Here is a 15663-nt window from a genome sequence, read left to right on the forward strand (position 1 = left end):
GAAGGAGAGAGGGATTGAGAGGTGACTTTTAAGGGGTATGGGTTTTTTCTTGATGAAGAAATGAAAATGTTCTAAAATTGATTGTGCTGATGAATGCACAACTCTGTGATCATACTGAAAGCCATTAGTAATACACTTTGGATGGACTGTGTGGTATGTAGAAACATCTCAGTAAAACTGCTGGTTAAAAAAATGTATAGATTTGTGTAGCCATTACCACAATCAGGATACAGAACAGTCGCCCCCAAAACTCTATCGTGCTATTGATTTGAAGTCACGCCCCTCCCTATGTCCAACCCCTGATCTTTTCTTCAGCACTTTAGTTTTAAATTTTCAAGAATGTCATATAAATAGAAACATACAGTATGTGACCTTCTGGGATTGTCTTCTTTCACTGAGCATGTGCCTTTGAGGCTCATCCAAGTTGCTGCATGTTCATCCCTTAACACGAGGAGGAGTGGATGTGCCATGGTTTGTTTATTCATTTTCCCCTTGAAGGATATGTTGTTGTTTCCAGGTTTGGGTGACTATGAACAGAGCCTCTTTAAACCTTTCCAGGTTTTGTGTGAACATAAGTTTTCACTCCTCAGGAGGAAATGCCTAGGATTGGGCTTGTTGGGTCAACGGTAAGTGTATGTTTAACTTTACAGGGAGCTGCCTGCTTTCTAGGACGGCCTCACCACTGTGCATTCCCACCGGCAATATGTGAGAGCTCCAGATTTTTCCCCGTGTTTCCTTCGAACAATCTCATACTTTCATGTTTTACCTTCAGATCTATGATCCATTTTGGGTTGGTTTTTGTATAAGGTGTGAGATTCTGGTCAAGGTTCACTTTTCTATATGTGGATCCAATTGTTCCTGCACTGTTTGTTGAAAAGATGTCATTTCTCCTTTAAATTGTCTTTCCACCTTTGTCAAAAAATCAATTGATTTGGGTTGTATATAGGTTACTAGAATAAAAATTTAAAAAAAGAAAAAGGAACCAAATAAGTCCTCATTCTGCTCATCTTTCCTGCCACTGCCAGCCTTCCCCACTTCCCCCCTTCCTTGGGGCCTCAATTCGACTTGATATGCTTTTAAAATAGCTGCACACCCTCTCATCTACCACAACCAGCCATTTATTCGGGACAAGGGACTTTTTTGAGTTCATTTTGTTGTCTAGAGAGATGACAAAATGCCAATATATTTAAATACACAGCTGAATCGAGCAAGAGTTTGGTGGGCTCTGGCTGTACTGTTTGAAGAAGGCCCCTCCCTTCCCTCCAGTCTACACCAATGATATGTTTTCCACATTGAATACTGAATAATCTGAAGACCAAATGTAGGGATAGAGGCTTCCAGCTGAGAGCCTGCCAATGACCTGGGCCCTCTCGTCCCTTGATCTTTCTTCTTAAATCTGCAAAATCTTACCCAGAATTTTCTATAGGAATGCCTTCCTAGCATCGATACCACAGTTTTCCTCTCATTTAAACTGAAGTTCAAGGAACCACATCACCCAACGCCAGCCTGTCCACTCAGTCAGGAGGGTTCTCAGAGGAGAAAGGCAGCTCAGCTCAGCAGCAATACATTTTGCCAGGGGGATAAACATTTAGCCACAGCAGTGACGCCTCACCCTCCCACCAGTGGTTTGTTCCTGATATCATTTACTTTCCCCTTTGGGGCATCCTGCAGGGAGGATGGAAAACACATGTGTGGACTGGTGGACTTTGCGGGGGCAAGGCAACATGTGTTCTCTGGGGTCCCTGGGGGTTCAGCCCCCAAGGCATTCAGTCTTGACTTCTTGGCAACTGTAATGAGTAGCTCCTGGGAGAATAATAAAACTATTCTGTATTTTTGTTCTGAGCCATGACAAAGATCTTGTTTCCTGAAATATCCCTCTAGGACTCTAAAACATTGTCAATAGGCTGAAATGGCCTGAGTCACAAGAAACACCTGTTTAGAGCATCCGTTAGCCCAGCCATGACTTCATGTTGCCTCTCTCTGTCCTACTTCTGCTTTCTGATGCTCTCCTACTGCACCCCACCCCTGATTATAGAACCTGGGGTGCAGATAAGTTACAGTCACTCAAAACCACTAAATAGGCAGGAGATGCACATGGCCTTTTCCTCAGCTCACCCCTCTGCCTCTCCTCCCAGTTACCAGTCAGGGTAGCTGGGAAAGGCTGGCACGTGCCTGGGCCTTTCTTCTTGCAGGATCCGCCTGATGGGTCCCAGACTCTATCCCCACTTTTCTGATTCTACAGAGCACTGACCGACTTTCTCTCCTATAACCAGCAAATATCAATGTTTGAGAGCAGGCTGGCCTAAGAATATAGAAATAAGAGTTGTTCATTCTAAATGTGATTAATCCCACTAATGGAATGCTAGGGAGGGGTTGGAATGGGAAGATTTAGGCTGAAATATATGTTTCCACAATTAAAAAAAAAAAAAAGTCTAAATAGATAATGACAATTAAATGAAGGATGATCCTGGATGGGATCTGAGGATGGAGGAGAGGAGGCTCAAAGGGACACAGTTGGGACATAAAAAAAAAAGGAAATATAGAATGTAAGCTTTGTATCAATGTTGAATTTCTTGAACTTCTTAGCTGCGCTTAATGGGATTGCATAAAAGAATGTTCTTGTTCATGGGAAATGTATATGTGAACTATATTGTTTGTTCAAGTATGTGTGCAGCTTGCTCTCATATGTTCAGAAGACAGAGCAATAGATGATGGATGATAGGGAGGGAGGGAAGGAAAGAAAGAAATGGTGGTGTGATGGGATGTTAAAGGTGGTGGATCGGGGTATTGGGGGAGGGGGGTCGGGGAATGCTGGAGTTCTGTGTATGGGGTTTGTATTGTTTTTGCAACTGTTCCTGTAAATCTGAATTTATTTCAAAATAAAATTTAAAAAAAAAGAAAGAAATAGTTGTTAAAAAGGTTAGTTTCTGAGAATGCTCTCTGAAAGCCTTTTTCTTTAAAAGATATTTTTACCCTGCTGGATAGAAAGATTGCAAATGAGGTCAATATTTCGTTTGAGTTTCTCCATTCTCAGCAAAAGTCCTGGAAGCCTTCCTGTGCATCTTGAACACGTGCTGTGGTCCCTGGCATGGAGAGGTGATGGGCTGAGGTGGGTCTGCTAACCCCGCTCCACTGTGGGATGACAACCTGACACGCATAAGCCTCCATCCCCATCTCCCCACATGAAGGGCCACACGGAGGTGCCACCCACGGGCATCGGGTTGGGTTGACTTTTTGTTCAGGTCCTGCTTCCTCTCGGCACTACGGCTGGGCCCCTTCACTCCACTCCCCACTGGCAAAAGGGTTGTTTCTATTTACACTTCTGATTGAATTTCCATTCTTCTTTCCACAAGCCCCGTTTCTGTAGCCAGGGGAACCAGTATCTGAACAAGCATGTAATTATAATGATTAGTCATAAAACCACCCAGCCCTTTGGAAATGCCCGCGACTCTGCTTGTCTGTTTTTCTCCCATCGGCACATTTGTACTTTGACTTCAAGTGTCAAGACCAAAGTGCGTCCCTTTCTGAGGATATTCAATTTCCACTTTCAACATCAAAACAAAAACAAAAAAACCAGCATGAATTATGGGTCTAACATCGAGATAAGATTAATTACAGGTTATTTAGCCAAGTGGCAAATTGCATTGTCTATTCAGAGGGAGTCTAAAGTTCCCAAGGCACCCACCACGGATGACAGGAACCGTAGAGTCATGGTGCCTCCAACGCAGCAAACACTGAATTCGGCCCTCTGCCATGGAGAGGCGCTAAGTCAGCAAAAGTATTCTGTGGGCCTACTACACATGAGGCACATCGGAATCCAGAGAGACAGGTCCTGCCCTCATGGGGCTCCCAGTTCAAGGCTGAAATCTGAAAAGGCTTAGAAGGACTGCTGGGAACAACCACAGTTTGTTGAAGGATGGAGAGGTTGGTGCTTCTTTCAAGATTGCTGCTGAATGCTGCAGCATGCTTAGACACCTCACGTTTCTGGCTCTCAAGGTGCCCTCAGGGTTTAAAGGTCTCCTTCTTGTGGCCGGTGCACAGCTTCTGTCACAGGGTGCTGGATGTTAGTCAGTTATTGTCCACAGGCTCCCACTGCAGAAGACGTTAGGTCCTAGGCCACAGGGATGCCTGCTCGGTCTTTCAAATGAAATAGAGACTTCATGAAATAAATGAAAGGGATAGAGAAATTCAGCTTGTTTTTGGAGTAGAAGCGTAGAAATTAACTTCACTATCACAGCCATCTCCCTGGCCACAGGATTCTTTGTATGAGAGAATCAGACCATTTAATTTGGGGGGAAGAAATCAAATAGGATAGAATCCTTAGGGCCATTTGGGCCAGTTACCATGAAAAAGGAAAAGGGTCTCTACCCAGAACTTTCCCTGCCTGGGAGAAGGCAGCCTGGAGCTTTTCTCCTCACAGAGTGTAAAATCTAGAGGATGAGCGATTTGCGGCTGAGTCAAGATCACTCCAGAGGCTGATCTAAAGGACAATGGATTATTTATTTTGACTTTAATACAAAGAAATGGGTTTGGCATAGACAGGCCTGATCTGCCCTCCTCCAGTGAGCTTGGCTTTCAGCAAAACAGCAAGCCTAGACTAGCCACTTTCCTGAGTCATTTAATACTTCTCTGCGTGTCCTTTCTGTCTCAGAAGCCTGAGTTAGAATCCTTGCTCCACCACCCATTGGGCTGTGTGACTTCAGGTAAGTCACTCAACCTCTCTGAGCCTCAATTTCCTCATGTGCAAAAGCAGACCATTAAAATTCCTGCTTCCTGAAGGCTGTTGTGGATGTTAAAGTATGACAAATGCTTAACTCGGCATTCTGCACATGAGAGGCATCAATAAATGACAGTGAGTTGATAGCCACTACCACCACCACACATATGCACCCCATTCAGCTTTTCTACTTCACACCCCATCAGGAAACCGAGGCCCACAGGGCTGAGTGACCTGTGGCCCACAGCCTAATGAGTGAACAGTTTGAGATCCTTTTAATCAGTGCTTTGGAGACAGTCACGTGGGAAACAGCAGATTCCTGGGCTCCGCTCTCAGAGATTCTAATTCAAGGGATCAGAGCTGGCCTCCAGGAATCTGCATTTTGAGCAAGCACCCCAGCTGATGCAGGGGCAGGCGGGCCACAGATAGCACTTGGCTCTCTCCTGCCACATCATTCAATCGCCCCCTCTGAGCTGCACTTCAGCATTTTGCCAGTGACAAGGATGAACCACGTATCTCTTGTGCATCTACCTTGTGTGTTACATGTTGTCTTGCCCCGTGCACTTCTTGGGAGCACACGTGCTCAGGGCCCTGGCATTCGGGAGCCCTTCGCAAGCAGGTGCAGCGTGTGCTCTGCTGGGACGGGGCCTCCAGTCTCCCTGGGCCTCAGCCCGCCTTGTGCAGCTGCACCCGGCACCTGAGAGTCTGCTAATTGTCCTGCATCCCCCAGGCAGCTGGTGAAGCTTCCTCTCACCACCCCAGCCTAGGATAATCTCTCTCTACTCTGTACAATTAGTCAGTATCATTTGTTATCTTTTTATGTATATTTGCTTTGTGTCCTCCAACTAGCCTGCAAGCAGGGGCCACGCTTACCCAGCTCTCTGTGTTCAAACACATGCTAACAGGCGTGAATGCACTGCCCAGCTCCCAGCACCGAGGGCCTGGTTCCGGTTTCCTGGGCATGGGGGGCTGCCGTGTTGGCAGGTCTGAGCTGCAGGTGGGCCACTGCTCTTTCTTCACTAGGGTTAAGTCACAGGGTATCCGGATCCCATTCCAGGGCTCTGCCCAGCGTCTGTCCTCTTTCATCTGAAGGGCTGTCTGTGCCCCTTGGGGGCAGGGAGGATCACTGCAATTATCATTTTAATGAACTATGGACTGGAAGAGACGGACACATCTGGGACTAAAGAAGAGCCCAGGTTGTGCTTCTAGACCTTGAAACTAGCGCAGGCAGGCACACCCATCAACGGTCCGAGTTCCAGAGGTTCGTTGTGAGTTGGGTGTTCGGAACTTGGAATATATTTTCTACCCACAGAAATAAATGCTATAAATGGTGGTTAGCCTCCTAAACTAATTTGCAAAATCCTTGTTGAACCATAAAATACTAAAACATTTAAAGTGAAAACTGTAGAAAACAGCATGTTAAATACTACAAAATGGTGGGAGCGAGGACAATGAAACTGATTAGAAGTTGCTTTTTAATTATTAAGCAACCTTTCTGGTTCTAGAAGAAATTCGAATTTAAGAACAAAAAGATGGAGTGTTTTGGGTTTTCTTTTTTTTTTTTTTTTTAATCTGTTATTGTTCTTTTTGGAGTAATAAAAATGTTCTAAAATTGTGATGATTGTACAACTAGGTGATCATACTGTGAAATATTGATTGTATACTTTGGATGGATTATATGGTGTGTGAATATATCTCAGTAAAATTTGCAGTTAAAAAAAAGAATGAAAGGAAAGGAAGTAGAGAGAGACTCTTGTATGCTTCCACAGAAGCACTTTTAAGCACTTTTCAGAGCTTTAGAAGTTGATGACACGATTCCTTTTTACATTTAACTTTGCAACTTACAACTCTTTGCAGAAAATAAATCTGGATCTGGTTTCACTCTGTTGCTGTACTAGGTTTAAACGTTGAAAAAGACTTGGGAAACTCAAAATGGGTGCTGTGAAAGATTAAGCAGGGTTAGGAATGTCATTCACATCTTCTAAACACCAGTGTTGTTATTTATCTATTCAAATACATAGAAATCAAGATTAAAACACATGGGAGAATTTCCAGACACAGCTTTTCTTTTCCTTAAAACAGGTAGAATACTAAAACTGCTTTTGTATGAAACAGACACAGTTAGACCCACAAAGGGAGCCCAGAGAGGGAGTGGGGGGCAAGAGAGAAGAAAAGTAGACCCGGGGAGAGGGTGTTGTGAAATGAGACAGATTTGTCTGTGACAACTGAGGAAGGCAGAAGGAAGAGCCAAGGGGAGAAGGGAGGGATTTGAAGTGGAATTAGATAAAATGTGAGCAGTGAAGAAGAGGGAAGGGGGGACTGGGCCCATTTCCCTGGGTAGGGGGAGGATAGAAGTGGGGGAGTAGTGGGGATCTTGGCTGTTGGAGAACGAGGGCTGGGGTAGGAGTGTCACGTGTGGCCTTCCTCGTCAGACACAGATGTTTGTGATTTACATGTTGCTTTCGGGGTGTCTTTACTCTTAGGTCAAGAAGTTCTGAAATTTGCTTCACAGTGGGTTACTCAATTTAGGGACATTCATGAAAAATCAGTTCCTCAATAGACAGTATTGATCTAGTTCTCAGATATGTCCCAGGATAACAGTATTGTATCGTTAAGTTTCCCAAGCGTGATATGGCACGACGGCTATGTAGGAGGATGTCCTCGTTCTTAGGAGACACATGCTGAAGTATTAGGGATGAATTGTCTTGAGGTCTGCAACTCTCAGATACTTCAGCGTGTGTCTCCTAAGAACAAGGACATCTTCCTACATAACCATGGTGCCATATCACGCTTGGGAAACCTAACGTTGATACAATACTATTATCTCGGGGCATATCTGAGAACTAGATCAACACCGTCTATGTATACATATATATAGTATAATTATTATATGACTTGCTATTTATTTTACATAATATATCAAATCATATTTACATATATAAAATTACATATACAAATATTAGGTGTGATTACAGAGAAAACGCATGGCAAATGTGGCAAATCTGGGTGAGGGTTCACTGGACCACTCCTGCGACTTTTGAGTCACGATTTTTCAAAATAAAATATCGGGGGAGAAAAATAATTCTAGCTCTCAGACTGGGCGAGTAACCTCCTCCCCCTCACTACATCCCTCAGTCAGACCTCCCTGGTGGTGGGGAGTCCAAAATAGCATATCTCCCTCTCCCCACCCAGCTCCTTCCCTCCCTCTTCCTCCCCGCCCAGCTCCTTCTCTCTGAAACAAGGGAAGAGCCAGCCAATTTGATTAGCTTTTTAAAACAACAAATCCACTGTTAGCAGGAGAGTAAATGTGAGCACAGAACTCAAGTTCGAGTCTGGATCTTGTCCCTGCCAGCCGTGGGCGAGCTGGAACAAGGAGCCTCCCCGAGCCAGGTTTGGGGTTTGGAGCAATCCCCACCAGTTCTGCCACACCCTAGTCCTAGGGTGATCCCTTAGTTACCGAAAACAATTCCATTTATTTAATTTTTATTCAGCATTTGGAAATAAACTATGCACACAGTTCAGCAACCAAGGAAATAAAACATCCCTTTTTCTTGAATACCCACAGAAAGATGACATAAAAACACAAGAAGGCAAACACCCAGTGACTGCCCCTCACAAGTTACCCAGTCCGGATCTCTGGGTTCTATCCAGCCCTGGGCCCCAGTCCCAGTGCTCCCAGCCCACATGTGGCCCCGCCACGAGCCCTCTCTCTCCTCTGCTCTCCCACCTCAAATAATGACCAGGTTCTGATTGCTTGCAAAGAACAGGGCCGCAGGTTTCCAGGAGACCTTCCCCAGGCCATCTGTCACTTGTCAGTGCCTCGGGACCCTGGCCACTGAGCTGGCCCCAGAGAAGTCAGCACCCCCATGTTGCTGGGGTTTCTCTCTCACTTTGCAGTCCAGGAGCTTCTGGGGTTAATGGTGGCCCAGCACTAGATTCCATCCAGCTCTGGCTTTTAAAATCCTACAGCTTAAATACCCCTTAACAGCTGCCCCTGGCCTAGGGTTGGGGTGGGAGCTGGGGAGCAGCTGCTGGGTTCCAAGGGAGCCAAAGGAAAGAAAAAATAATTATAAGGCAGTCAGACTGCCTCACACCAGCCTTGTCTCCACTCATTTAGTCACCCCATTAGACACAGGCTGGAAAAACAGTTGTTCAGTTTTAAAGCGTGTTGTTGACATTCAGTAAATGAGCATTCATCTTCCCAGTCCCCAGGAGCTAAGGAAGGTCAGGCCGAAGGGGCTGCCTCTAGGACCTGGGACATTCCTCACAGCCGGACAGTTCTAAATTGGACCCAGGTCAGGGCCAGGAGCTCTGCCTAGAAATATGGGAGGGTCTCAGAGCCCACCCTGGAAGAGCAACCCAGCTCTCTGCCCAGGAAAAACCGTTTATGCCAGGTTTCTTTCAAAGGCTAGTTTCATGTATTTTCCACCTTGGTGCCTTCTAGAACAAGGACAGGGCTTTCTGTTCAGGTGCTATTTGGCACCATTAAGCCTAGAAACCGATTCACCCCAAGAGCAGGGTGAGTCTGCATCACCTGCCCCAGGTATGGAGAAACAGGGTGCAGGGCAGGGGGCACCGCACCCCTCAGGAGAGTGCAGCCGACCGCAACCCACCCCCCCACCGCCCCGAGCAACCGGAAACAAAAATCAGCCAAATTTGTACTGCCAGGAGACCATTTCTACCGCACCCCACCCTGGGCATCTTGCAAAGGACCTCAGAGGGGTCGGGGAACTCAGGGACCTGTTGGCAGGACATGGTTGAGGCGCAGGGCCTCAACTGTGACCCCTGTCAGAGTGTGCAAAGTCTCCAACTTAGAAGGAAACCTGGAGTGACCCTGGAGGACCCTGATTTGCTGGTAACTTCTGGGTAGAAAGTCAGGCAAATGCTGGTGCAAAATGCACCATGAAAATGATGCCATATTTTGATGCACCAAAATATGTTTGCTTAAAGCTGAGTGGTTAGGGGTATAGTCACAGGCATTGGAGGGGACCTGGACATCACATTATACAGCCCTCCCTCCGTCCCATCCCCTGCATTTAAAACAGAGAACCCTGAGACCCAGAGGAGCTGATGTGCAACCAGGAATCTAAGGTATGAGTTACTTCACAACCAAAATATGGCTGCATAATTTTCCCTTTGGCCATCTAGGCGTCTTTAGAAAAAAGTCAAGTCATGACCATTTCCTGTTGATTCATTAAGTCAAATTAAAATTAAACTTCTTCAGGTAGCCCTCTGTTCTCTCAAATTATGCCATTCGACGAGTATGAAGGAGAAGAAACTACCAGTTACTCGCTTAATTTCTGAATTACCTGTGGTTTTTTCTGGGAGGGGAGGGGCCTTCGAACAGGGTGTTTGTTTTTGTTTTGTGTTGTTTTTTTTCAAGTCCTTTGTAAGGGACAACCCAACATTCACTCCTAAGTCCCTTCCAGTTGAGCACCCCCATTCCACAGTCACCTTGCCATTTGTGAAACTTCTACATGCCTCTCCGAGTTTAATCAAAATGCTCAGATGACTCTAAAAATCCCCCAGAGGAATTTTTGATGTCTTGCTGATTCCATTAAAATTTCAACATGATTCTGTCCCCTATCCCTGCCACCCAGCCCTAGTATACATATTTCTTAAACAAGGAGACTGAAAGAAATGGGTTTGAATATCTGTACCGGTGCTTACATCTCTGAAATGTCCTAAACGGATCACCCAGGTTTTGAGGGGATTTTTCATTAATTGTGAAGCAGTCTCAATCTGCTCTTATTCAGATTCAGTGAAAAAGAAAAAGTCATGCCCCCAAAAGGCTTGCTTAAATTGCACAAGCCCCAGAAGAAACTGCCTCTCATCCATGCTGAAAGCTGCCACCCTACCCGAGTCTGTGTCAGGAAAGCTTGAACCTTTGGGAATCAGCGACTTCAAGCAAAAGCTAATGGGACAGAGAGTCAAAGCTGCATGTTTTCCTTCACTCTTAAAAGCCCAAGCACTAATGTCCCCTCCCCCGGGGTCTCTTGTTTCATTAAACACAGATCCCAGTGTCACTTTCTTAAATGTTTTTCCTATGTAACTGAAGGCAGAACATTAAATATTTGATCTTGTCTTACTAGGATGAGAGCTAGCAGCCTCATAATTAATCCACTGACCTGGTTCATTTTTCTAGACAAAATTGATCATAAAAATACACGCACACAAGACCTTGTAAAGCCTGACTCTAGAAATTCTACTCCTCTCTTCTTTAGAACCAATCTAGGAAAGAACATTTCAACATGCAAAGAATCCAGGGCAAAAGGAAATCCACTTTGTAGTGTTCTTTAGCTTCAGTGAGCTTTTTCAGAAATAAATTTGAATGCACACATTTTTCAAGCAACTGATGGTTACATACTTCAACCATGTAAAACAGCCCATTGGAGTCTGAGTTTCACATAAATTCTGAATGGCCTGTGAAGAGCCTGGGCGTGCAACATCTCCGTCTCCGAAAACAATCCAAGCGAACGGAGACTTGTCCCACTTGTGTCGCTCAGCGATTTCTCTAAACATCTGGGAATTTAAAGGCAAACTGGAACCCTCTCTGCAGAAGTGCCTTTGCATAAAACCACGTGCATAGGGCTGCAGCAAATAAAGATCAAACATAAAACAGGGGTTGAAACTAAATCAACTGCTACCAAAGCTCAGGATCAGCACTTCCCTTAACAAGGTCTTTCTCTGGTACTCCAGACAACACAAAGCCCCTGCACGCAATGGAGAAAGAAGCCCTCCAAATCCCCTCGTTCCCTCAACTTTCATCTTTTCCCTCTGGCCCTTATGTTGTCAACATTTGTAACCGAGAGTTGCAAAAGACAGAGAGCAAGGAACTCTCGCACTGGCGCGCACACGTCTCCTCTCCAACCGGTTGGCCAGAGCAGATCTGGGCTGACAGTTCTCTCGGGATCGCCCACGAGCTGAAGTTCTATAAAGAAGTGCGGGTTAGCAGCAAAAAGAAGAGCGGACCCACCTGCCGGGAAACAGTCGCGGGTCTGGTCCCGGGGCTCTCCGAGGCTGGGCGACTCTCGCGCCCTCGAGGCACTGGGGGGCGGACGCTGCCTCTGCCGGAGCGTGCGCCGGAGCGGGCGTATTTGTACTCTCGGCCCCTCACATGGTCTGATCTCTAGATATCCGCCGCCAAAGAGCGCTTTAAGAATTTTTGCGTCACTTCGAGGTGAATAAACTTTGTTTCGCTGCCTCCGCCGCGGCTCCGCTTTCCTTCTGGATGGGTGGGTGTCTGCATGGGTGCCCTGGGCGCTGCAGGGAGGGGCTGCGCGGCGGGGGAGGGGGCGCGGGCCCGGGGGCGGCGCCCTCACCCACGGCCGCGCGCACGACCCCCAGCGCGCGCGCGCACACACACACACGCGCGCGCACAACCACGCACACGCGCGCAAACACACACTCACACTGACTAGGAGAACAGTTCTAAGAAGGAAGGAATCCCTGCGGCGGTGGGAGGTTGGCATTCAAGGAGTGCGGTTCCTCGTGTACAATTTGCTTCCCAAATTCTATTTAGGTTTCTGCTCAGTGACGTCCCAGAGCGATCTTTCCTGATCACTCACTCCTCTCATCACCCCCATCCCGAATCCTGCGTTACTTTCTTCGTAGAACTGAACAGCCCCTGGCCTTGGACGAGGCGTTTATCTGGCCCAGCTTGTGAGCTCAAGCAGGAGGACCGTGTGTAATTCCTCTCCGTCCCCAGGGCCTCCAACACTAGGGCTTAACCTAGTGGCACGCAGTAAATACTGGCAGAATGAATGAAAGGGGTTTTTCTCGTTTTGTCAACCAGCCACAGTTCCAAGAAGACTCAGAACAGAGCAGGGGCGGTGATCTGCAAAAACGCATAAATACTCCAGTTGTGTCGGGACGACTTGGTATCAGCTGGGAAAACTGAATGAGTTACTACAACAGCTTAATCATCTGGAGAGGTTCAACGGGAGCCTATTATTTTGAGCCACGTGCCAATAGTGCCTTGAAATTTTTGAAACGACGTTTAAAAGTGAACTTAATGTTGTTATATTAACTTTTCACTAAAAAATATTTTCAGAGTTTTAAAAGAACAGCTGCAGTATTTGCTGAGGCAGAGATGAGAGGGGGTGGGCTCACCGGATCTTCCTCTCCCCCATGAGGACGGCAGCGGCCACAGCAAGTGGGGAGAAAGGAGATAGCAGTCACAGGTTTGCAGCTCCAGAAAGTACTTGGAGTCCGGAGGAAACGAACCTGAAAGCTGAGCAGACATCTAGCGGGGTGAGAAGGCATCTGGAGGACCGAGTTTGAAACACTCAGTTGTAGGGCGAGGGCGCCCCAACATCGGAGGAACAGGTATGAGGTTTTGGTGCCACCTAGACGTCAGTGTCGGGATTGCAAGGAGAGCCGGGAGCGCTTCAGAGCGCCCCGGGTCGCTGCGGGAAGCTACTTGGCGTTGGTGCTGCAAAGTTAGGTCCGTGACGCCTGGGCCGGTTGGGGAATCTCGTCTTCCAGCCAAATCCCGGGGTTGCAGAGGTCCCATATGGCGGCTCCTCCTTTCGGATGACACAGGGGTCTCCTGCATCCCAGGTTCACTTCCGCCTTCTTAAAGTAATTTGTAAGGCTCCGATGGCAAGGATCTGTTCAAATGGAAGGTCCACCCCCTCAGGGAGGGGGGCAGGTTAGAGAGGGACAAGGGGGCTGGGACCGGGACCAAAGGCCGGGGGGTTACCTGAACACTTGGCTGCAGCTCTTTCCCCCACCCAGTCTGTCCACGTTGTCCCTGGATTGCCCACCTCACCACTCGCATAAATACTTCTTTAAGGACCCTGTGCCAGTTTCAATGTATTAAGTCCCCCAAAGGCCATTATCTTTGATGCAATCTTGTGTGGCAGACTATTTGTGACCCACCCAGCTGTAGGTGATAACTCTTATTAGATCATTTCCATGGAGGTGTGGCCCTGCCCATTCAGCATGGGCCTTGATTAGTTTACTAGAGCACTATATAAGCTCAGACAGGAGTGAGCTTGCTATAGCCAAGAGGGACACTTTGAAGAACGCACAGGACCTGAGAGAGGAACGTCCTGGGAGAAAGCCATTTTGAAACCAGAACTCTGGAAAAGATGCCAGCCATGTGCTTTCCCAGCTAACAGAGGTTTTCTGGACACCATTGGCCATCTTCCAGTGAAGGTACCCGATTGTTAATGACTTACCTTGGACACTTTAGGGCCTTGAGACTGTAACTTTGTAGCCAAACAAACCCCCTTTATAAAAGCCGATCCATCTCTGGTGTTTTGCATTCCGGCAGCATTAGCAAACTGGAACAGACCCCAGTATCCATCCCTCCCCAACCACTCCTGGACGCCCTCCTAGTACTGCCTGCAGGCCCCCTCCCTCAGGTCTCTGACTTCTTTGGGGTTGATGCTGGGTGTCCATGGGCCTGGGGCCCACCCCAGCTCCGGCCCAGTACTGGCTGGGTGGGCTGGTGGATGATGGTGGGCACCACCCCACTGTGACAGGTGAAGGGGATTAGGCATGCAGGCCCCTCACACTGTGCAGTAAACGCCAGTGCCCTTTCCTCCTAAGAGACATGTCCAGTTCCACCTTTCCCATCTCTGACCTCCCCCCGGGGCTGTCCTCTCCCCTCTCGCTCCCTGGCTGAGGAGGTGATTCAAATCACAGACTGGGACTCTGCCTTCCTTCCTCGCTGCCTCTGGGCATGTCCTGCAGAAAGCTGTTCCCACGTTCCAGTTCTGTCCTCTCTCTAAACCATGTTTTCTCCTCCTCCCTCCTCCATGTGCCCTCCCACAGAAATGACACAGCCCCAGGCCCCCCTACTTCACCTCATCAAATCCGGATTCTCTCTCCTTAAAGTTCACCCTTCCCCTGCTTGCTGACTCTCACTGCCACGGCCGTTTGTTGGCCTCCAGCACCCTGACTCCCTCCCTTATGAAGACCCTCAGCCCCACACCCTGGTTCTCACAGCCTGTGGAGTGCCCCCTGACTCCCCCTCCCTGGCTTCCAGCTCAGGGTGGGTGCACAGACCTGGTCATCTGCTACCCCAGCGAGGGCAGCTCCCACCTTCCCAGCTGCCCCCCTCTGGGGTAGTTTCTTCATGACCAGAGCACCTACTGTGTGCTGGACACCACCTGTAGGAGGCCCCAGGAACCGGGGAGACATGGAAGGGGACCCAGATCAGGAGATGCATGAGGAAGGCCATGTTTCAGTGTATGGGGTCTTCTAATGGCTGGGACCATCAAGGGCTTGGGGTGACAGCAGTGGTGGGGGGGAGGTAGCTGGAGGCAGAAGGGCTCTTCAGAAAGTGGGTGCAGGTGTGAGGTAGGGTGGCAGCAGTGCCAGCAGGGAAGGGTAGAAGTCGGAAGCCAAAGGGAGAACTGGTAAACCTTAGTGATTGGTTTGGTTTGTGGGGAAAGTGATGGAGGTGAACCTGGGTGACTGGGAGAAGGGATGGGCCAGGTGTTCACAGTTGAGCAATCACTTTTCTGTGTTCCACTGGGCCCTAGCCCAGAACCACCGGCGCTTAGGGCCTGCCACGGGGCTGAGGACTGAACACAGCCATTTGCTCTGGGATGTAAAGGGAAAATTTTTAATTTGACATTCACCCCCAACCTGTCCTCTCCCTGCCCCCACCTCCCCCCCCCCCCCGCCCCAAACAGCACCACCCAGAAGACACACTTCCTGAGAGTCTCAAAGCCTGGCTACTGTTCCACTGTGGAGCCAGCCCAGGACAAACCCTGCAAATCTGAGCCTTTCCCTCTGGAAGCCCTCGGTGCCGACTGTCTGTCTGTCCTGCCTCTGCTCTGTTTACAGAATGGTTAGATGGAGGCCTGCCCCTCCTTGTAGGCTTTTCCTCAGCCCCAGGAGAAGGCTGACAGCACTCCCTGTCCTTAGAGTGTCTTCCTGCCCCCTCCCCCCATTTTCCTGGGCAGAGGCATAGCTTCAACCACACACAG

At 48.2% G+C, this 15663-nt stretch overlaps 1 protein-coding gene across 2 annotated transcripts in view; it reads right to left on the minus strand.

Moving 5' to 3' along the window:
- The window catches only part of SLC6A4 (solute carrier family 6 member 4), a 36262-nt gene extending 24318 nt beyond the window's left edge, over nucleotides 1–11944 (minus strand). The window contains exon 1 of one of the 2 annotated variants that reach the window (XM_037809871.1): nucleotides 11694–11944. The gene's annotated coding sequence lies outside the window, so the exon portion shown is untranslated. Of the gene's footprint in view, nucleotides 1–3685; nucleotides 3785–11693 lie in introns of those variants that run through there. The other variant, XM_037809872.1, reaches the window with a different exon arrangement.
- Nucleotides 11945–15663: the final 3719 nt, after the last annotated feature.

Source organism: Choloepus didactylus, chromosome 18, assembly GCF_015220235.1.
Source record: "Choloepus didactylus isolate mChoDid1 chromosome 18, mChoDid1.pri, whole genome shotgun sequence".
Lineage (NCBI taxonomy): Eukaryota > Metazoa > Chordata > Mammalia > Pilosa > Megalonychidae > Choloepus > Choloepus didactylus.